Raw genomic sequence first — 23,870 nt, forward strand, 5'->3', positions numbered from 1 at the left:
CCCCTCAAGTCCTACACAAGCTCTGCTCACTCCCACATCTTAAACTGTGTGACTTGACCATTTAGAATGTGTGTGCGTGATTGGAAAGAACATTATGTAGGAACTGGTGAGCCTGGATTTTATTCCTTTCTTGCTAATAAACTGGGTGACCTTAGCTATGTTACTTAACCCCTCTGAGCCTCAGTTTCTTCATTTATAAAGTGAGAGTGTTAGCTTGATATGGTCAGATTATATCACTACTTAGATCATTCTCTAGTCCTACCTTACTAACTGAAATATCCTTTTAGTTCCATAGTTCTTATCATCACTTGATATAATATGTATTTTACTTATTTATTTTTTCTTACACACCTCTATTAGAATGAAAGCTCTGTGTGGGAAAAGTTTCTTCCCATTTTGCCCACTGCTGTATTCCCAGCATTTAGAGGAGTTCAATGCATTGTAGCCACTAAATAAATCTTTGTTGATTGAGTTAAGGCATTAAAGATTCATACATATTATTCTTCCTTAAATATGCTCTGCAAGTCAGAGTTCCTCCCTCAAATTCTGCTGACTACTCCAAACCCAAATCTCCCTTCCATGCACTTCTAATGCAATTACAGTTAGGGCTATACAGTTTGGCATTTAAGAATTCTCTGAATATTCCAGATATATCAGCACCAACTTTTTAAGTAGAGAATATACATTCTTAGGGCCAAGTGCTATGCCTCGTCTGTCATATATTTGCTAGGTATCTGATTGATTAAATTGATGGAAAGTGTCAGCCTTGCATCAGGAAACTAACTCAAGCTTTAGCCATCTGCACCTCATGGGGGCTCATGGGGGTGATAAAACCACCCAAGATACATCTCTGCAAGCAGAAAAGGAGAAGAGAAGTCAACATTTCCTTTGCCAGCCAGTGTCCATGAAAGCATGCAATAGTATCTGCTGGTAACAGAGAGACTATACAGGGCAGAGGGAGTTTTTTGGGGGAGAATCAGAATAAAAATAACTGGAAGGATCTTTCAAAACGAAGAAAGAAATGGTAGAGGACTTGAATTCAATTTTAGAGATAGAATAGAATTAGAATTTATAGAGATAGAATAGAAAGTAGAATTTAAGAGATAAAAAAGCATCTTAGACATTGTCTCTTACCGTATGTTTGTCTGAGAAAATGAGGATAACAGAAGTGAAGTGACTTGCATAAATGCGCACAGATTATTAGTGAAAGTACCATGAAACACTGCTCATCAAAATCTGATCTGGAAAATTGAATTTTCTCATTAAAGTTTTACAGGAAATGCATTTGATTTGTAGCTATGACCAAAATGCTTTCTAGAATATACCTGCAAGGATATACAATATATTGGGACAGTTTACTTCTAAGTATAGCTTAGTTTAAGTAATTGAGTCTGCCTTGGATATTTTAGGGACATGTTACTGAGCATCAACTATAACTGTAGCATATGAACAATGTGAAAATTATAGGAGCAAGAACTTGCTAGGCTCTGACAATGGATTTTGGGATATTGGTTTTTATAATAAATTGTTTTCTCTGGATTTGCTTCTTTCTCCTAAAAATCAAATGCTAAAAAAACCAAAACCATTGAATTAGAAGTCTAAATTAGTTCATTCCCAGTTCTTTAGTTCACTGTATAATCACAGAACAGGATTTTTTAAAAATATGAATTAACTATATTATTGCCCAAACTCTGATTTTGCTTTTATGAAGAGGTGTTGGTGAGTTAGTGAAATAGATCCTTATTGACTATGCTGCTATTTCCATTGCAGAATCATAGAACATTGGATTAGGAAGAGAATTTAAAGAACACCTTGCCCTATCCCCTCACTTACCCATGAGGGAATGGAGGTCCAAAGAGCTTGAGTGACAAGCCCAAAGCTATACAGCCAGTTAGTGTTAGGACCTCTTATAAAATCCCAGTGGTTAACTTCAAGACTGTAACCAAAGAGAGGTATCCTAGCTGCCGGAGGAGGAAACCTCCCGCAGGCTTCCAGTATCTCTCAGTTACTGTAAGTCCAGACCCAGGCACACAACTTCCTTATGATTCCATAGACCTATTGGTGAGAATGTACTCCTTAATTGCTGGACATTGCCCTGTTGGCCCCAGAAAGGTTGCCAAGTGAGGGTTCCTGATGTCCTGCCGAGTCTTCCATCCTTTCTGTTAAGTGATCCACAGCATGGAAGCCACACCTGAAAAAAAGCTCATTCTGTGCCCTAATCAAATTTCTGACGTGATTCCTTACTAGGGAACTCTGATCAATCCTGTCTGGACTTCACTTTAATCTGCTCATTTTTTGAGCATTCATAGCACATAGTACTCACTGTAGAAGACCGAGGGAGCCACAGTTTCTGAATGAATGGATGCCGTTGTTGCTACGCTGGTAAACTCTCTCAGATTTGGCCTGGGAAGCATACATTTTAATGTCTCAGGTTAAAATTTACTTTACTTGTGGAATGCATTCATCAATGACATAATTTTATTTTGCTTGTTTAATTGAGTAACATCACAAGTGCGGGAGACAAAACATTAGTTGGGTTGGGGTTCAGGAAAGTGTCTACATCTATTTCAGGGAACTAATAATGACATCTAAAAAAGCAAACACTTACAGCACTTAGGATGCACTAGGCACTCTTCTAAGAGCTTTACACTGTTAGTTCACTTAATCTTCAGAAAAACCCTAAGAGGTAGGTATTAATATTATCCCATTGTACAGATAAGAAACTCAGCACAGATACAGTAACTTGCCCATTGTCACATGGCTAGTAAGTGGCAAGGCTGGGATTGTGAACCCAGAAGTTCATATTTTCACCACTATGCTATACCTAACACAGGAAATTGGAGAAAAGAAATTAAAACAACCTTTTAACCTCCATTTTCAAGGCATTTCAGGTTAAAGTATTTGGGGATCTGAGATAATTATTTGGACAACTGACCTGAGAGCTAAAGAGTCAACCATGCAATCACCTGATAATTTTTATCATAATTCAGTTTACATTTTCACAGTTTTTCAAAATAGAGTCAAATGTATGAGAACATTTCTATACTACTTGACCTTGATAAGTAAAATATGTCACTAGCTACCTACTATATGCCAGGCTTTGGAGCAATAACCATGAATTAGTCACAGTTCTTCTCAAGATGCTTACTGTCTTATTGGTGGAGACAATATTTAAACATAGAAAAAATGCAACAACGTGAGCAATGCATGGTACATATCAAATCGGGAGGCTGACAGCAAGTGCAAAAAAAAAGATCCTTCTAGAAATAATTTGACATTCAGCATTCCAAACACTAAAGAATCTAAAAACCTCCTGGAATAACTCAAAGTTAGAAAATTGTGAAAAGTTTCTTATTTTCTATTATAATTTGTGGTGCTATTACTTTTCAATTCTTCGTATAGTCAAATAAACATTTTCTTAAATATACACTCATTAAAATACTTTGATTAGGATTTAAAAGGATTTCGAATTAGATACCAGCTGAGTATTTTCTTTATTACTGAATAACACCTTCTATTAAAGCTTCAGTGTGTTTAATGTTTATAGTTTCTTTTCATGTCTGCTTTTCTTTAAAAAATAATAAACATAAGTCCCTTGACTATAATGGTAGCAAGTTTTCAAAATAAACCATACAAATATCAGAAATACCAGCATTCTTAACAAGGTAATTTCCCTCCCCTGTAAATGAACCATTTCTTGATCGTTCTTCATACATTAAATATTATCCCATTGTATGTAGAATGTGTAGACTAACTTTGTTTACATCTCAATTTAATTTTCAGTTTTAATTTTCTTTATTTTGCACAATGGGTTAGGGATTATCCATTGTTCTTCAGTAAACTACAATTCGTTTGAACAGTTATAATCATTTTCATTCCCAACTCATTCTCACTGAAATCTGTAAGAATAACAACAAGCTCTAGGAGAATTTATCCATTGTTATGGAATGAATTGTGTCCTCCCCCCTAAATTCATACCTTGAAGCCTGAACCTCAGAATGTAACTTTAAAGAGGTAGATAAGACCTTTAAAGAGGTAATTAGGTTAAAGTGAGGCCATTAAGGCATGCCTTTATCCAACGTGATTGGTGAACTTATAAGAAGAGGAGATTAGAACACACCAGGGATGTGCACCCACAGAGGAAAGACCACGTATGGACAATGTGAGAAAGAAGGCAGCCATCCACAAGCCAGGAAGAGGGCCCTCACCAGGAACTGAATCTGCTGGCACCTATACCTTAGACGTCCAGCCTCCAGAACTATGAGAAAATAAATTTCTGTTGTTTAAGCCACAGTCTGTGGTATTTTGTTATGGCAACCCTAGCAAATTAACATACTCATTTTGAGAGGCTTACCTTCCTCTCCAACAAAGCCAATTTCTTAGAGTCAGTGCTTCAAGAATTCTGGTTTGTACATATTATCTCATTTTCTACCTTCCTCTCTATGTCATATTTACTCTCCTTTTCTCTACTCAATCAAGCCTAATTCTAAACTACAAACTATAACCCTGGTGACAGGGTCATTTCTGAAATACATGCAAAAACTGACAACTTTTTTATTTTTAGCAATGACAGTATACAGAGTCAGAGCGCCTCTCCAAAATTAAAAACATTTTTAATTTTGAGAGCCACTAGTTTTTGTCATCATCATTTTCATTAAAAATGTAATTTTCATCAAAAATTTTTAAAAAAATCAAACAATGTGAGTATATATAAATTTAAAAGTGGAAGCTGACCATTCATCAAATCCTTCTTGCTGACCATTCACCAAATCCTTCTCCAAAGAAATATTCACAATTTGGTGTGTAAATGCCCTGCTTTATTTATTTATTTATTTATTTATTTAATTTTTTGGCTGTGTTGGGTCTTCGTTGCTGTGCACGGGCTTTCTCTAGTTGCAACGAGCAGGGGCTACTCTTCGTTGAGGTGCACAGGCTTCTCAATGCAGTGGCTTCTCTTCATTGAGGTGCGCAGGCTTCTCACTGTGGTGGCTTCTCTTGTTGTGCACCACGGGCTCTAGGCGCACAGGTTTCAGTAGTTGCGGCTTGCAGGCTCTAGAGTGCAGGCTCAGTAGTTGTGGTGCACGGGCTTAGTTGCTCCACGGCACGTGGGATCTTCCCGGACCAGGACTTGAACCCGTGTCCCCTGCATTGGCAGGCAGATTCTTAACCACTGCGCCACCAGGGAAGCGCTGCCCTGCTTTAAATGAAGGACTCTCCTCTAAAACACATTTGCAGTACTTGTACAGGCTACCTCCTTATTCTGTGAGCACCACTCTAGCAAATGTCTCACTCCTTGGAAGAAAAGATACCGTCTTCCTTTCTGGGGCTGGAGACCCAAGTCAAGGCCTCACAACCTGGATATCTGACAGCAAGAGCAGAATATCAGCCTTTGCAGATAGCCTTCCATAAAGTCCTAATAAAAGAAGCCCAGAATTGCTTAAACATTAGATTAGTAACTGTTCAGATTTATTTGTTCCTGACACAATATGCCAACCCTTGCAGTTGAAAATTAAACGATAATATACTTCCCCCTCTGTTCTACACAGCAATAACCTGTTTCCCTGGTGGATAATCAGAGGCCAAAGGGTGGGTAATTTATCACAAAAGAGAAATGGGAGGATTGCCAAAAGTAACAAAGGGGCAGTGATATCCTTGCTCCTACTATACAGCACTGGTTTAATTAAGGCAAAGTTAATAAACTTTCCCAGCAATGGAAGGTCAAGTCCAGTCTTCTCCTTAAAGCCAAGGCAGCCAGCCAGATCACAAAAAATAGGAAGTAATAGATATCATGTTAATTACCTTTTTTTTTTACGGTCAAGAGCTATATTCCTGGGAATCAAAAGACTAGTGTATTATAATCTAGCTGTTTTCTCTAAAACTCTCTAATAGTATTTCGTACAATTATGCAAATTAATGTGGGCCATACTCTCAGAAACTAAAAGAAAGACAGGTTTCAGGAAAAAGATGCAAAGTCAGTAAGAAAATTCACTTCTGTCTGTTTTTTTTATTAAAGTTAATTTACAGGCTATTTTCCGTGAGAATTGCGTATGTATGTGTGGGGGTGTGTGGTTAAGTGTTTGAAACCTCTGTGCTCTTTCTCATAATCATGTGATAGCTGAGTCTGTTTAACAAGTTGCTGGAGATGATCCTGAGGAAACAAATTAGTATTAATAAGTAGATGGGGAGGTAATGCAAATTTTGTAGCTGCTAAATTTTGGTTGCAGGTTCAAACTTACATACATGGAAAGGGTGACTGTGGCTGTACACACAAAATGAAACAAGAGAATTCAAAGTCAATGTTTAGATAACTAATGTGAAAATATGTGTAATGATATACATAACGAAGAGATGAATTACACACTTCGTGTGGGGTAGGGAGGACACATCTTTAAGGACTATAGCAATAACAGCTAATATTTATTAAGTGCTTATTATATACCAGGCATTATTAACTATTTAACCCCCACTACAGCCCTGTTAGGTAGATTCTATTATTGTCCCCATTTTACTGATGCGGAAATCAAGTTCCAGAAAGGCTAAGTGACTTGCCCCAAGTCACACCATTAACAAGTGTGGGTTCAGTTGGTGAGTTGGCCATCTGATCCCAAGTCTCGATGTATCTTCAGGTCTTGGAATCCCAAAACTGAAAAACACCTTAGAGGCATACTATTTCAGTCGTCCACCAAAAACTTGAACAGGAAGTCCCCCAGCCTCCCACGGGATAGCTCTTCAGAAAGAGGAAGCTCACTGAGGAAACCCTTGTAGGAGCAACTCTCTTAGAAATTTCTTCCTTCTAGTTTGAGTGGTACTTGTTTCCCCTGCAACTTTCACTTATGCATTCAGTGTCTGGTCTGCACCCTACCCCTAGTGGAGCTAATCCCCCCATTCACAAGACAGCTTTTTTTTTTCATTTTATTTTATATTGGAGTATAGTTGATTAACAGTGATGTATAAGGTACAGGTGTACAGCAAAGTGATTCAGTTATACCCATACAAGTATTAATTCTTTTCCAAATTCTTTTCCCATTTAGGTTATTACAGAATATTGAGATGTATTCCCTATGCTATACAGTAGGACCTTGTTGGTTATTTATTTTAAATACAGGAATGTATACACGCACAAGACAACATCTGAACATTTGTGGAAGACTCTCACATTACCCCTTGAGACTTCTTTTTACTACATACTGAAAGTGATTTTCCCCTGAAAACAAACCAGATCACATCATTCCCTATTTGAAATGTCTGTTGACTCCTCTTTGCCTGTGAGATAACCAAATTCCAAATTTCTTTGCGTGGCATTCATATGCCATGGCTCAAACCAAACAGGAGTCTATCTCCTACTTATATTCAATCTAAGATGGATGTTCCTTATCCATGGGCACCTACGCTCCAAAAGGTAATTCAGGAACCCAGGTTTTGTCCATCTCCAACAAGTGGCTTCTAAGGTTGCCACGCATACCTACAGTGAGATGGAGATTAGCATGTAGGAGATGTAGACCTAGAATGGTGCGGATCACTTCCAACCACCTGGCAATTGTGAGGACTCTACCACATGGCTTCATTTAAGTGCAAAGGAAATGGCTGCACTCAGGAAGAGGAAGAAACAGCCTGTGAGCAGCCAGCCCGTCTCTGGTGACCTCCCTTCCCTTTTCTGCCTCATGCGCCACCACTTTTCCTTAAGCAACTATATTCAAAGCTAACCCAACTTCCTATTATTCTAAAGCATGTCAGGTCCTCACTTTGCTTTATGCACGCTGCTTTGCTACATCTAAGCTCCCTTCTTTGTTTTGTAAAATCCTATTCATACTTCAAGTCCTAGTTCAAATATGACTCCCACTCTTCCCCATCTCTCATTCCCCCAACAGCTAGTGTTATTTTCTGACTCCACTGTGTTCTCACAAAACTTGAAACATTTATGCATTGTCAATTTTACACATCTATATGCATGTACATAAAAACCCCACTGTATTATATTCGTGTTCATGTTCTCTCCGTTATCTTTAAAACTCTCAATTTTCCTTTTTTCACCTCTGTAGGCCTTCAGTATCTCTTACCTGGACCATCGCAAAAGCCTCCATACTGATCTCCCTTTCTGACCATCTTACCACCCTCCACACAGCTCCTGGAGTAATTTATCAAAAATGCAAATGATGCCGTGGAATCCACCTCCTACTGAAAACCTTCTAAGACCCATGGCCTAGAGCAGCTACTCTTAAAACTCAGGGATCCTTGAGTCCCTCCTCCAGAGAGTTTCATGCTGCAAGTCTAGAGTAGCATCCAGAAAGCTGCAGTTTTAATAAACGCCCAAATGATTTCGATGTAGGAGGTTGGTAGACCATATTTTGAGAAATAATGAGTTACAGGAAAAACCCCAAAGTCTTGACGTGTCACATGTTCTACTAATACCAAGTTATGTGTATGTCCCTGTAGATATGTTACATTTTGAGTCCACTGTACTTCCGCACACACTCTACCTTATACTTAGATTGCTCCTCTCTGTGTGGTCTTCCTAATGGATTTTTATTCATTCTTGAAAATGCCCCTTAGGCCTCATTCATCTTGGAGCCTTCCCAGTCCCTCCTTGCCCACGCAGAATTAATCTCTTCCTCCATATAATTTCTGTGCCTTGTAAATATTTATGTTTCTACATATATCACACTGGCAGAGATACAACAAGCCTGGACTGAGAGGGACAGAGAGAGTGAAAAATGAAAAAAGGCCATTAGACCCTCAAACTTCTACAAGCAGGAAGCAAGCTGCAAGAAACTACTCAGGTGGACTTCCCTGGTGGCACGGTGGTTGGGAATCCGCCTACCGGTGCAGGGGACACGGGTTCAGGCCCTGGTCCGGGAGCATCCCGCATGCCACGGAGCAACTAGGCCCAAACGCCACAACTACTGAGGCGGCACGCCACAACTACTGAAGTCCATATGCCTAGAGCCCGTGCTCCACAACAGGAGAAGCTGCAGCAATGAGGCCGTGCATCACAGCAGAGAGTGGCCCCCCGCTCGCCGCAACTAGAGAAGGCCTGTGTGCAGCAGCGGAGACCCAATGCAGCCAAAAATAAATAATAACTAAATAAATTTATAAAAAAAAAAAACTACTCAGCTGCAGACACATACTATCTTTCACTAAACAAAACCAATGGCTCACAGGTTGGAAATAAGAGCAGAGGGTGGAACCAAGAGCCATGAATAATTATTTCCAGGCCTTGCTTCTAATCAAGAACTTCAACCTGTGCCCAGCTGGATTTCAGAATTGCCATGGACCAAGGACTCCTGTGCACACTGTATGTTCCCCTTTCTTAACAGGAGGGTCTACAGTGGTTACGCCAGGCTCATCTCGCCATTGCATGTTGGCTGCAGGAGGAGTAGATAACATGTCTCTTCAGTTTATACGTCTTCAGATCAAGGGGAATGGTATTAAAGGGGACTACACCCAAGGAGTCTCTCCACACTTGGACCTGATTTTGAAGCCAACATCGTGGATTTTAAGCTGATAATTTAAGTGAATGAGACTCTTGGGGGGTAAGGGGAAGAGTTTAGTATATTTTGCATGTGGAGACATTAAAAGTAATTTGTGGCCAGAGGAAGAACTGTGATGGTTTTCAAATATGACCGTAAATTCTTTGATACTCCTCCCTTCCAAGATGGAGCTATTTTCTCTCCCTTTAAGAGTGACCTATACTTACTGACTTGCTTTTAATAAATAAGATGCAGTAAAAGTAACAATATGTGATAGCCAAAATTAGGTTATAGATGGCCTCCTCCTTAATCTCTTTCTCCCTTGGATCATCTCTCTAGGAGAAGCCAGCTATCACATTAGGAGAACACTCAAACAGCCCTAGAGAGCAGCCCCTGTGGAAGGTAACTGAGGCCTCCTGCCAATAGCCTTAATAACCCACAGAAAAATTAGTTAGTAAGCCCTCTTGGAAAAGATCCTCCAGCCCCACCCAGGCCCTCAGATGCGTACACTCTTGGCTGACACCTTGACTACAACTCATGAGATTCTCTGAATGACAGCCATCCATTTTAAGTTAATATCTAAGTTTGTGCATTAATTTGTTACACAGCAGTAGATAACTAATACACTGGGTAATTACAAATCTTTACTTTTATTCATTCAGGGCCAGGTGCGCTCGTAGGCACTTGCATATAGTAATGAACAACGTGAGCATAATTTTTCTCTCAAGATAGACTAATGGGAAAGGCAGATATTAACAAACACATGCATTTATATGTACAGATCGTGGTAAGTACTGAGAGAAAAGAGTATGCAATGAGGAGAAAAATGGGAGAGATGTAATTTAGATTTGGAGGATCTCTATAAGGATGTGGCATTTAAGCACAGATCTAAAAGAGGGGCAGGCTTTAGCCAGCTGAAATTGTGGGAAGAGACTTTCAGGTAGAGCAAACGGCTTGCACCAAGGCCTTGAGTTAGGCGAAGGCATGGATGGATCAAAGAACCAAGGGGATGAGGGAGGCAATGTGACTCAAGTGTCACGAGCAGGAGGGAGATGGGATTGAGTTGAGGTTAGAAACGGAGGCCAGAAGCAGATCGTGCAGAAACTTGTGGGCCATGATGAGGACTTTTTAGCTGAGGAAAGGCTCTGAAGGCTGAAGAATAACATGATCCAGTGTATTTTATTAAATGACCACTCTGAAGTTCACATGGAGAATTGATTAGAAAGGGACACGAATAGAATGGGGAACCGTTAGGAGCCTCTGAATGTAGACCAGGAGGGGAAAGAAAGTGGATCAGCCTTGGTAGTGGATATGGAGAGAAGTAAATGGATTCAAGCAATACCAAGGGCTCAGAATCACTAAGACTTTAATCCATCAAGTCTAGCAGAAAAAGCAAAACTTCTAATTAAGAAAATTTAGGGGACTTCCCTGGCAGACCAGTGGTTAAGATGTCGCGCTTCCAATGCAGGGGGCGTGGGTTCGATCCCTGGTCAAAAAGTCAAAGTCAAATCCCATATAAATTTTTCTGTGAGTTATTACCTAATATTTTACTGCTTAATAGTCATTCCGCTTTTTCTAAAATGACTCTCCAAAAGCATATGAACTCTAATGTTAGTGTCTAGAGAAAGGAAACAGAAGAATAATTTTCTGAACTTTTCTTTTGACTAAAAATGTGAATTATCAAGACTTTTATAAAATGATCCAATTACATAGCTGCAGCACCAAAGTGGTGAACTTAGGTTAAACAGAATACTATTTGGGAGGGAGTCCGTTGTTTGTCTGTTTCCATTTTATTGCTACTTGTATAGTCACGTAAAATCTTAAGTTACAGTGTTTTACCTGGCTACCACAATTATACAGATAATATGCACATAAGATTGCCAAGGTAAATAAGCTAAGGGTGATCCTTTGAAAAGCTAGACCTATTCTACCAGGTCAGTTCCAAAGATGTTGCAATCAAGGGGTGTGTTTTGAGTTGGATGTTTCCTGTTCTGGTTACCTAAACTGCACCACTCCTGTGTTACATACCATGTGTCTAGGTCTACACTAGGAAAGGCTAGAAAGGAAGAAAGGGCGAAACATACTTGACTGCACATTTAAAAAACTGAGGTCATGCTATGTAGAAGGGTTTTCTTGGACGGTAACTGCTTCAGAACTCCTTTCTTCAATTAGAGACATTTATCCTCTAGAGCAACATTCCTCAAAGTGTGGTTCAGGAGCCATTTGCATGCATCGGCATCACCCGAGATGCTCATGAAAATACAAGTGCTGATTCAGTAAGTCCTAGCTGGGCCCCTTGAACCTGTGTCTTTTTTTTTTTTAATTAATTAATTAATTAATTAATTAATTAATTAATTATGGCTGTGTTGGGTCTTCGTTTCTGTGCGAGGGCTTTCTCTAGTTGTGGCAAGCGGGGGCCACTCTTCATCGCGGTGCGCGGGCCTCTCACTATCGTGGCCTCTCTTGTTGCGGAGCACGGGCTCCAGACGCGCAGGCTCAGTAATCGTGGCTCACGGGCCTAGTTGCTCCGCGGCATGTGGGATCTTCCCAGACCAGGGCTCGAACCCGTGTCCCCTTGCATTGGCAGGCAGATTCTCAACCACTGCGCCACCAGGGAAGCCCGAACCTGTGTCTTAAAGAGCATTGAGGGAAACCTAATTTATATACACTAGAGTTTAAGTATCTGTACTATAGGATACACTATCATGGCTTGATAAAAACTCTAAGTATATGCAAAGTTATCTGGTTTGATAGCCAAAGGACATCAAACCGTTTCCAAAGAAAGAGAGATTTTCAGGCAGAATTATAAATCTATTACTTTACTTTGAGGAGAGTGACAGTGTTAAATTCATATAAATCTTTCAAAATCTTCCATTCTTCATAATTTGAAAACTTGCTGTTGGCTGTCAAAACTAAATTGGTCAAAGCAACGTCAATTTTCTTTCTTCAGAGGTTTTCGCATACAAAATGGTCTTCAAACTGAAAGTGAGCACAAGGACAGTTAATGTTCTGTTTTTATCTCCAGATAATGTTCTGCTTTTTTTTGATCTAGGTGTTAGTTACAAAAGCCATGTTCTCTTTATAAAAATTCTTCAAGAGAATTCCCTGGCGGTTCAGTGGTTAAGACTCTGCGCTTCCACTGCAGGGGGCATGGGTTCAATCCCAGGTCAGGGGAACTAAGATCCCATATGCTGCATGGCAAGGCCAAAAAAAAAAAAATCTTCAAGCCAAACACTTGTGATATGGAAACACTTCTCTATACAAAGTATCCTTCAAAAAAAATTTAATTGGTCTTTAAAAAAAATTCAACCTCATTAGGAACTATATGAAACTACTTTAACAAGATATTCTTGTCTTTCAAACTAATAACCCTTAGTATTGATGGCTGTTGAACTGAAATGGTCATCCTCATATACATTGTTTTTTGGAAATATAAACGGATGTAACCTTTTGGAAAGCATTTTGACAATCAATATTTGTCCAAAGCTTTTTAAAACAGTCATACCCATTGACCTAGTAATTCTACTTCTTGAATCTATCCCAAGGAAGTAATCTTCAGTATGAGAAAAGCTCTATTCCCAACATCCAAAATATAAACCCAACTAAATAATCACAATAGGGGAACTCTTACTGAAATCTTAATATATCTATATGGTGATAAGTATACACTGGTGATAAACGTAAAAAGAAAAGCACGGAAATAATTGATACAAAATTCTTTTTTTAAATTTTATTGAAGTATAGTTGATTTACAATGCTGTGTTTAATTTCTGCTGTACAGCAAAGTGACTCAGTTATACATATATATTCTTCTCATATTCTTTTCCATTATGGTTTATCACAGGATGTTGAATATAGTTCCCTGTGCTATACAGTAGGACCCTGTTGTTCATCCTATATATAATAGTTTGCATCTGATAGAAAACTCTTGCTGCAACTGGGAAAAGGCACAAGGGTCTCCTAAGTGCCTGCTAATATTCTATTTAAGTTTGTTGCATATACAGATAGTCTGATTGTCATCATTATTTAAACTGTACATAAATTTTATATACTAATATATACAAATATATGTTATATTTTATAATATACAAATTTTTATCATATTCATAACAAATCATATTTACCAAAAGTTTATCAACATGGAACATGCTCATGTATAATGGTGAGTTTTTTTTTAAAAAAAGGACATAAAATTAATTATAAATTATGGTATATAGATTATGTAAAAGAAGGTTGGGATCAACACTACAAAGACACAGAAATCATCTCAAAACAAAAGAAAGGAAGAATGCACCTAACTGATGTTCTTTTCATGTGATATAATTATACACCTAGAACTTTCAAGACAATCAACTGACAGTGTTACAGAACCAAACTGGGGTCTACTTGCCCAACACCCAGCAAAGCCAATCTACTGATACCAGGTTGTAGTGAAGGAAAGTAGAGTCTTTATTGCAGGGAGCTAAGCAAGGGAGTAGGAGACAAGCCTCAGATTCACTCCAACCTGGTCTTTGAGTGAGGGGGTTTTTAAAGGGGATGAACAAACAGGCTGGGATTAAACATCAGTTTGTGACATTTCTTAACTGTAGTTTCAGGAGTCAGGATGTCTATGGTTTACAGTGGTCCACAACTTGGGGATGCGTTAGCTCATCTTGCCCTAGAGAAACAACCTGAGTTTGTACATTAATGATGATATCTATAACAGCAATTTTAGTCACCTGACTCTGGTTGATTAGTGTTCCATTAGCGCAGGATTGATGTCAGAGGGGACAAGGCTGTCCTGGACACCAGCTATAATAGTAACAGCTAACAATTTTTGAGTGCTATGTACCAAGCACTGTACTAAATGCTTTTTAATGTACTAACTCATTTAATCCAGAGGGAGGTTAGTATTATTATCCTGATTTTAAGGATTAAAAACATCCTAAGGAATAGAGAGGTTAAGTAACTCTGTGAGGTCACACAGCTAGTAAGTGACAGAGCCTGGCAGAGTTTGTGCACATAGCCAATACATTATATTGCCCTAACAATAAGCAGTTAGGAAATGTTATAGGTCACAGGATCTCATTCACAAAACAATACAGGATCATTAAAAACACAAACAAAAATCAAAACAAACAAAACCCTAGCAATAAGTGTAACCAAAAAGTCACATTTTAAAAAATTTAAAACGAGACCAGATTGTAAGACTCAATAAATTAAATGGATGTCAATTCTCCAAAATAACAAAAAAATCGGGGGGGGGGGGCATGAAAAAAAAGTGAGTAAGCTCTGTCTTCCAGATAGTCCAGTCCTCCAGCCAGTCACATAGGGAAGTCCCTGGAGCTTGAACTGCAAGGTGCTCCATTCACACAAAGGTAGCTCAAATCCAGCAATCTGGTTTAGCTACTTTGAGAAAAAGACAAAAGTAGGTCTCAAACAGTGGCAGGCCATAGAATGAAGCGTTCTGCTCCACTGCTACCCCGGAACCAAGGCACCAGCATGACAGCCTGGTCAACATTCATTCACTAAGGTGTGGTCAGGGCAACATTTGGCCACTATTTTCCTGGTAAAGATAGCAATGCAAGCTGTAATTCTCCAGCTATGCAGAAATAAAAGAGTCCTCCCTGAGTCTCAGAGTGCATAAAGGGGCTAGCAGATCAGACCACCACGATAACCTTCTGTCACACCAACAATGTTGAGCTGAAGTCAACCATAGATCTCCAATCCAGCTCTCCCTATTTACAAAGAAACTGAGGTCTAGAAAGGGCTTCTCCTCCCAGGTCACAAAATTATTTTAAGCCAGAACCAGAGCATTAATTCCCCCCTCCCCCCAAGTTTTGAATATGCACATCCAAAATACTGCAACCTATTTTATACAGGGGTCCCCAACCCCTGGGCCATGGACTGGTACTGGTCTGTGGCCTGTTAGGAACCAGACCGCACAGCAGGAGGTGAGAAGCGGGGTGAGCGAGTGAAGCTTCATCTGTATTTACAGCCGCTCTCCACCACTCGCATTACCGCCTGAGCCCCACCTCCTGTCAGCATTATGGTGAGTTGTATAATTATTTCATTATATATTACAGTGTAATAATAATAGAAATAAAGTGCACAATAAATGTAATGTGCTTGAATCATCCCAAAACAATCCCCCACCTCCCCAGTCCATGGAAAAATTGTCTTCCAAGAAACCGGTCCCTGGTGACAAAAAGGTTGGGGACCGCTGTACTTATAGATAAAACCAGCATTTCCCAGTCTTCAGACATTCACCTGAATGATTTTGCCACACTATATATTATCTCTACTATTATTCACTTTATATTTTCTTTGAATATACTCCTTTCTCTTACATTAACTTAGTTTCATTTTAAGCAACAGTATCCATTCAGTCATGAATGAGATGTGCATTTTTCCCTAACACATCAAAATAAATATGTATCTACTGAAATTACAATGTTTGTCTCTGAACTATTCCTCAGAAAAGTAAACCATCCTTTGCCATATTTGGAAAGATCTCCCACATGTGTTCCAAGGAATTCTAATCTTTATCATGTTAATAGGTGTTAGTGAGGAAAGAGTGCATGATCAATAAGCCTAGGGGATGCTAACTGAAATGAAGTTAAAGAGTTTTGAATTTTTTTAATGGTTAGACACCTCAGGGCCTAAGGAGGGAACATCGTACAATATTTCCAAAATTTATCTGACCATGAAATCCTTCTTTCTAGGCAGAATCAGTATTGAAAACATGTTCTAAGCTGTATTAATTTTCAAAAGGCAACAGTTTTTCTTTTTGAGCCCATAAATTACAAAACTAGATACTGTATATAATAATTTACCCTGTATCCCTATTAGAACACTTAGCATATTTTTATGGTCGGAAAAAAGAATGGGTAGAAAATCGATATTTCCTCCTGTCATTTTCAAAAGGTCAGGCTCTTGGGTAAAGGCAACTCACCTTGTTTATAATGAAACCGTGCAATAATATTGGCACTCTAAAAACGTATATATCGGGCTTCCCTGGTGGCGCAGTGGTTGAGAATCTGCCTGCCAATGCAGGGGACACGGGTTCGAGCCCTGGCCTGGGAAGATCCCACATGCCGCGGAGCAACTAGGCCCGTGAGCCACAATTACTGAGCCTGCGCGTCTGGAGCCCGTGCTCCGCAACAAGAGAGGCCACGATAGTGAGAGGCCCGCGCACCGCGATGAAGAGTGGCCCCCGCTTGCCACAACTAGAGAAAGCCCTCGCACAGAAACGAAGACCCAACACAGCCATAAATAAATAAATAAATAAAAACGTATATATCACTTCTAATAAGTCATCTAAATCTCCTACATTATTGATTGTAGTTGATGACACACAGGCTTTTTATGAAGGCTTGTTTTTGTTGCCTTGGGGACTTCTAAGTGGAACTTCAAGAGTAACAGGTCCATAACATCACACTGGTCTGCGGGTTTGACCATGGGAAAATGTGTAACAGATCTACCACCTAGGCATTTTTTTTTCTCTCTCTCTCTCTCCTGGTCCTTCTCTCCCTTCCTTCTTCCTTTCTCTCTTTCCCACCCTCCCCCTTTTCAAATGCTTTGATATAAAAAACTAAAAAGTATTTTTCATCTTTAGGCATTTTTAAGTATTTTTGTTATCATGGGGAAAACATCCCATAGCTACTAAACTAGTGCTTTAAAGCCAAAGTGTACAAATATTTCTTTTGTTGCATTTTCAAATAAAATTAAGAACGAGGACTCAAGACAAAGAAAATGCTGCAATACCTTATCTTCAGTAGTCCTGTTAATGAAATTAAGCAGTCCATTAGTAAGGAAGAATGCTAATGTGTTAAGAACAAGATAGTCCTTCATCCAACCATACACCAAGTCACAGACCATGTTGAGTACATTACTCTTAAATACTTACTTTTTTCCCAACAACCAAAATCTCAATATATTCTTCCTCTACACCTTACAGAGGTTATCAAGTTATCAAGTAAATTTTTATTCTGTAGAATGCTTTTTATGTTCTCATTTAAAAATATTTATTAACTAGAAAGTTGTGTTCTTCTGAGGTTCCTCACCAAACACTGGAGGCCAGGAAAACATTCAGAAAAATGAGTCAGTTCTTGTGAGTGTCCACATTAAACACTAATGCATTGCAACAGAATGATCCTGAATAAGCTGAATTCTCTCAAGTATTTAAGGCAGCTACAAACAGACTAAAGATTGAGTTTTCTCCTCTCTCTGGTTCTAGAGTCAACTGTGCACTGCACTGCATTCATAATAAAGAAACAGTGTTTCATCCTTTCAGTAAGGGAGATAAACAAGAGTTCAACCTGTATAAATAAAATTTAAAATGTGTCTCCTACCTTATATGAGTGAGAATTACTAAAATACACAAGCATCAAGAACCAAAGATAAAATAGAGATAATGAATAAATGTTTGATCCTTTAGGGAAATATCCCCCAAAGGGCTGTGTTATTATAGCAAACTTCTATGCCATAGGTTTCAAATGATTCAATTGTCCAAATATTCATTTTCGTGTATGTTTAAACATCACAAAGTATCTCCTAAATAAAGTTAGGTTTTAATTATTGCAATTCATCTATTTTTTAAAATCATTTACTCCCTACTTGGCTCCCAAAATTCTATTTAAAGTATTGGAAGATTTAGCTGGTTCATAGAGTTGAAAACTTAAATGTCACAGTTAGACCCAAATACAATCTGTTCCCGCCTCTTCAGTTTGTGTCCTGCTGCTCTCTGAATTGCAAATGTCGGTATTTTGCAGAAAGGCATGTATGATAATGTTAGATACATTCCAGACATTCTTGAGGTACTTTTTTTGTAGGTGAATATGCCTTGCAGGACCCTCTATCCTAGGTGAGATTTTTTTCTAGTTACATATTTAATGATCATGATCTCTCTCCTGCTACATCCCTTTCATATTCTGTTTGCAAAAAGTTCGCCCTACAAAGCAAAAAACCCTGATGAAAGATCTTCAGAGCCCTTCCATAATCACCTAGGCAAGGAGGGCCTCATCAACATACCTTCAAAGTTTACAAAACCACCTTGTATTAGGGTCTCTTGGAATCAATTCTACACACAGTATATGCTAGGTCAAGCATGGCAAAATCTCTTGTGCCATCACTAGTAGATGGTGGTGAGCCCTTGAAGGAAGGAATGGTGCTGTGGATTAGCAACGTCTATAATGAGAATAGAAAGACAAAAAGGGGTAGGTGATGTATCTCCCATTACCTCCATTTGCATCTGAGTTTATGCTAATCTTTCTTGCCTATGCCCATTCCTACCCCATTTCCCCTAAAAGAGATGTACCAAACGACTGCAGATTTTCTGACTGACTTTACATCCCAATAGAGCAGCAGGGGCAATAATGCCACCTCCCTTGTTGGTTTACCATAGGCTTATCTAAGATAAACACAAAGGGTTTAGCATAATCCCTGGCACATAGTTTATACTCCATCGATGTTTTTTTCATGTTATTCACTCTACTCTCCACTTTATCCATGCATACGTTCAGCTTAAGCAGGAAAACTGACTTTGGTTGGGTGCTTGTGAACAGAATAAGACAGAGTATAAGGAAGTATTTGATCATTTAAACTTCACAGAAGCTATTATAGATACCCTTGGTAGTTGCAGAAGTGGTAAACTACTCCACATAAAATAGAAAATTAAAATAAGTGCCTAAAAGCTCCAATCAGAAATACTGTGAAGAATTTTGTACTTCCTGCTTTTTGTACCCACTTCCTGGGCACCCAGAGATGGGTGGTGGGTAGCTAAACTAAGTACACCATTATTGCTCAGAGAAGTCTTACCTTTATCCTTTATTGAAATGTGGTGGCTTTGTCCTTTTGTGCTTTAAGGGATGGGGTGAAGTGTTAAGGAGTGGGCCCCTGATCAGTGCTGGGGAGGAGGAGACGCTGTAATTCAGTGGTCAGCAGCACACACTCTCCGCCACAGCACTTGTGAGCTCTGGGACCTTGGAAAAATTACATAACTTCTCTCAGTGTCCTTATTTGTAGCATAGGGAAAATAATTCACTAAAAGCACTTTGCACATTGCCTGGCACCACGGTTAGTGCTTACTAAATGTTAGTTATTGAGGTTGTTGATTTACTGAGAAATGGAAAGAAAGGGGGAAAGAGAAGAAGGGAAGCTCTGCTTGGCATTGCTCTGTCAATCCTTTTAGACCAGTGGCCTTCTGGAATACTGGGTTTGTTGATTCAGGGCTCAGGGACAGCTATCCTAAGAAGGGCGGGAGGCAGTTTTGCAGAGCAGAGAGAAGTCATATAAGAGGGAAGCTCCCAAGAGAGGGCCTTAATTTGAATTATAGGAAAGCTTTTATCATTATTATGGATGGAAGTGGGGAAAAAGACATTAGCATTTGCCCAAACTTAAAATGCCACTACAATTAACACATTAGTTCAGGGATCCCAGGATTGAAACTGGCTTTGCAAGACAAATGATTTCCTCAAACTCCTAAAAAAAAAAAAGTGTCCCACTAATCACTACAGAGCAATGTAGGGATCACCTGGACAGAACTGAACACTTCCTAATAAATAGAGCTTTTATAAAGCAGCAGAGATCTCAGGCATCTTTCTGTAAAAGTGAATGCTTGGGCAGATCTGTAAAACAGCAGACCCAATCCTCCAACCCTCCTGCACAAATCTCATCTCAGAAAAATATAGGAAAAAATGTCAACTGCAAAAGCACATTTTGTCAATATCCAAAGAGAGAAAACTAACCCTTTAAAAACAGCAATGGAGGCACACAGCCCAGCCCGCGAGCTGAGGTGTCAGCACAGCTATTTCTCACTAGGCACTCTGATCCGAAGTGCCGGGTATGAGGCCTCTGCATGAAGCACCCTGTGAACAAGTGAAACTAGATGAAGCACAAGGAAAAAGAAAAAAAAAAGGCAAGCTGCAAACCCTTTGAAAAAAATGCCTCTGCATCTCTAGCTCTTGCAGAGGTTGGCGTCTTTAATGGAGTCTCCTATTGGAGGGGAACCTTCAAGATGCCGGAGGAGTAACACGTAGAGATCACCTTCTTCCCCACGAATATATCAAACATACATCTACAACTGGAAAAACTCCTACAGAACACCTACTGAACACTGGCAGAAGACCTCAGACTTCCTAAAAGGCAAGAAAATCCCCACGTACCTGGCTGTGTGGCTGACAGGGTCTTGGTGCTCCAGCTTGGTGTCAGGCCTGAGCTTCTGAGGTGGGAGAGCCGAGTTCAGAACACTGGACCACCAGACACCTCCTAGCACCATGGAATATCAATCAGCAAGAGCTCTCCCAGAGATCTCCATCTCAATGCTAAGACCCAGCTCCACCCAATGGCCACCAAGCTCCAGTGCTGGACACCTCATGCCAAACAACTAGCAAGACAGGAACACAACCCCACCCATTAGCAGAGAGCCTGCCTAAAATCATACTAAAAGTTCACAGACACCCTAAAAAACACCGTCAGATGTGGCCCTACCCACTAGAAAGACAAGATCCAGCCCCAACCACCATAACATAGGCACCAGTCCCCTCCACCAGAAAGCCTACACTACCCACTGAACCAACCTCATACACTGGGGGCAGACACGAAAAACAATGGGAACTACAAACCTGCAGCCTGCGAAAAGGAGACCCCAAAAACAGTAAGTTAAACAAAATGAGAAGACAGAGAAATATGCAGCAGATGAAGGAGCTAGGTAAAAACCCAACAGACCAAATAAATAAAGAGGAAATAGGCAGTCTACCTGAAAAAGAATTCAGAGTAATAATAGTAAAGATGATCCAAAATCTTGGAAATAGAATGGAAAAAATACAAGAAACGTTTAACAAGGATCTAGAAGAACTAAAGAGCAAACAATGATGAACACAATAAATGAAGTTAAAAATGTTCTAGAAGGAATCAATAGCAGAATAACTGAGGCAGAAGAACAGATAAATGACCTGGAAGATTAAATAGTGGAAATAACTACCACAGAGCAGAATAAAGAAAAAAGAACGAAAAGACTTGAGGACAGTCTCAGAGACCTCCGGGACAACATTAAACGCACCAACATTCAAATTATAGGTGTCCCAGAAGAAGAAGAGAAAAAAAAAGGGTCTGAGAAAATATTTGAAGAGATTATAGTTGAAAACTTCCCTAACATGGGAAAGGAAATAGTCAATCAAGTCCAGGAAGCGAAGAGAGTCCCATACAGGACAAATCCAGGGAGAAACACACCAAGATACATATTAACAAACTATCAAAAATTAAATACAAAGAAAAAATATTAAAGGCAGCAAGGGAAAAGCAACAAATAACATACAAGGGAATCCCCATAAGGTTAACAGCTGATCTTTCAGCAGAAACTCTGAAAGCCAGAAGGGAATGGCAGGACATATTTAGAGTGATGAAAGGGAAAAACCTACAACCAAGATTACTCTACCCAGCAAGGATCTCATTTGATGAGATTCGATGGAGAAATTAAAACCTTTACAGACAATCAGAAGTTAAGAGAATTCAGCAGCAAAAAACGAGCTTTAAAACAAATGCTAAAGGTACTTCTCTAGGCAGGAAATACAAGAGAAGTTAAAGACCAACAATAACAAACCCAAAACAATTAAGAAAATGGTAATAGGAACATACATATCAACAATTACTTTAAATGTAAATGGATTAAATGCTCCAACCAAAAGACATAGACTGGCTGAATGGATACAAAAACAAGACACATACAAATGCTGTCTACAAGAGACCCACTTCAGACCTAGGGACACATACAGACTGAAAGTGAGGGGATGGAAAAAGATATTCCATGCAAATGGAAATCAAAAGAAAGCTGGAGTAGCAATTCTCATAGCAGACAAAATAGTCTTTAAAATAAAGACTATTACAAGAGACAAAGAAGGACACTACATAATGATCAAGGGATCAATCCAAGAGGAAAATATAACAATTTATATCAAGGGTAAATATTTATGCACCCAACATACGAGCACTTCAGTACATAAGGCAAATGCTAACAGCCATAAAAGGGGAAATCGACAGTAACACAATCATAGTAGGGGACTTTAACACCCCACTTTCACCAATAGAAAGATCATCCAAAATAAAAATAAATAAGGAAACACAAGCTTTAAATGACACATTAGACAAGACGGATTTAACTGATATTTACAGGACATTCCATCCAAAAACAACAGAATACACTTTCTTCTCAAGTGCTCATGAAACATTCTTCAGGGTAGATCATATCTTGGGTCACAAAACAAGCCTTGGTAAATTTAAGAAGACTGAAATCGTATGAAGTATCTTTTCCGACCACAATGCTATGAGACTAGATATCAATTACAGGAAAAAATCTGTAAAAAACACAAACACATGGAGGCTAAATAATACACTACTAAATAACCAAGAGATCACTGAAGAAATCAAAGAGGAAATCAAAAAATACCTAGAAACAAATGACAATGAAAACACAGCAACCCAAAACCTATGGGATGCAGCAAAAGCAGTTCTAAGAGGGAAATTTATAGCAATACTGTCCTACCTCAAGAAACAAGAAAAATCTCAAATAAACAACCTAACCTTACACCTAAAGCAATTAGAGAAAGAAGAACAAAAAACCCTCAAAGTTAGCAGAAGGAAAGAAATCATAAAGATCAGATCAGAAATAAATGAAAAAGAAATGAAGGAAACAATAGCAAAGATCAATAAAACTAAAAGCTGGTTCTTTGAGAAGATAAACAAAATTGATAAACCATTAGCCAGACTCATCAAGAAGAAAAGGGGGAAGACTCAGATCAACAGAATGGGAAATGAAAATGGAGAAGTAACAACTGACACTGCAGAAATACAAAGGATCATGAGAGATTACTACAAGCAACTATATGCCAAAAAAATGGACAACCTGGAAGAAATGGACAAATTCTTAGAAAAGCACGACCTTCCGAGACTGAACCAGGAAGAAATAGAAAATATAAACAGACCAATCACAAGCACTTAAATTGAAACTGTGATTAAAAATCTTCCAGCAAACAAAAGCCCAGGATCAGATGGATTCACAGGTGATTTCTATCAACCATTTAGAGACGAGCTAACACCTATCCTTCTCAAACTCTTCCAAAAAACTGCAGAGAAAGAAACACTCCCAAACTCATTCTACGAGGCCACTATCACCCTGATACCAAAACCAAAGATGTCAAAAAAAAGAAAACTACAGGCCAATATCACTGACGAACATAGATGCAAAAATCCTCAACAAAATACTAGCAAACAGAATCCAACAGCCCATTAAAAGGATCAAACACCATGATCAAGTGGGGTTTATCCTAGGAATGCAAGGATTCTTCAATATACGCAAATCAATCAATGTGATAAACCATATTAACAAACTGAAGAAGAAAAAACATATGATCATCTCAATAGATACAG

General features: G+C 39.1%; 1 long non-coding RNA gene across 1 annotated transcript in view; it reads right to left on the reverse strand.

Annotated features, from left to right (window-relative positions):
- LOC309624415 overlaps positions 1-23,870 on the reverse strand; it is a 52,455-nt gene that overhangs the window by 17,235 nt on the left and 11,350 nt on the right. The window contains exons 3-6 of the long non-coding RNA XR_014241886.1: positions 20,195-20,314; positions 19,266-19,429; positions 12,094-18,635; positions 1-11,769 (exon numbers count right to left, since the gene is read on the reverse strand). The exon at positions 1-11,769 is cut by the window's left edge and continues 17,081 nt beyond it. This is a non-coding gene — a long non-coding RNA (uncharacterized lncRNA). The remainder of the gene's footprint in view (positions 11,770-12,093; positions 18,636-19,265; positions 19,430-20,194; positions 20,315-23,870) is intronic.

Source organism: Balaenoptera borealis (assembly GCF_965194805.1).
Source record: "Balaenoptera borealis genome assembly, chromosome: 2".
Taxonomy (NCBI): Eukaryota; Metazoa; Chordata; class Mammalia; order Artiodactyla; family Balaenopteridae; genus Balaenoptera; species Balaenoptera borealis.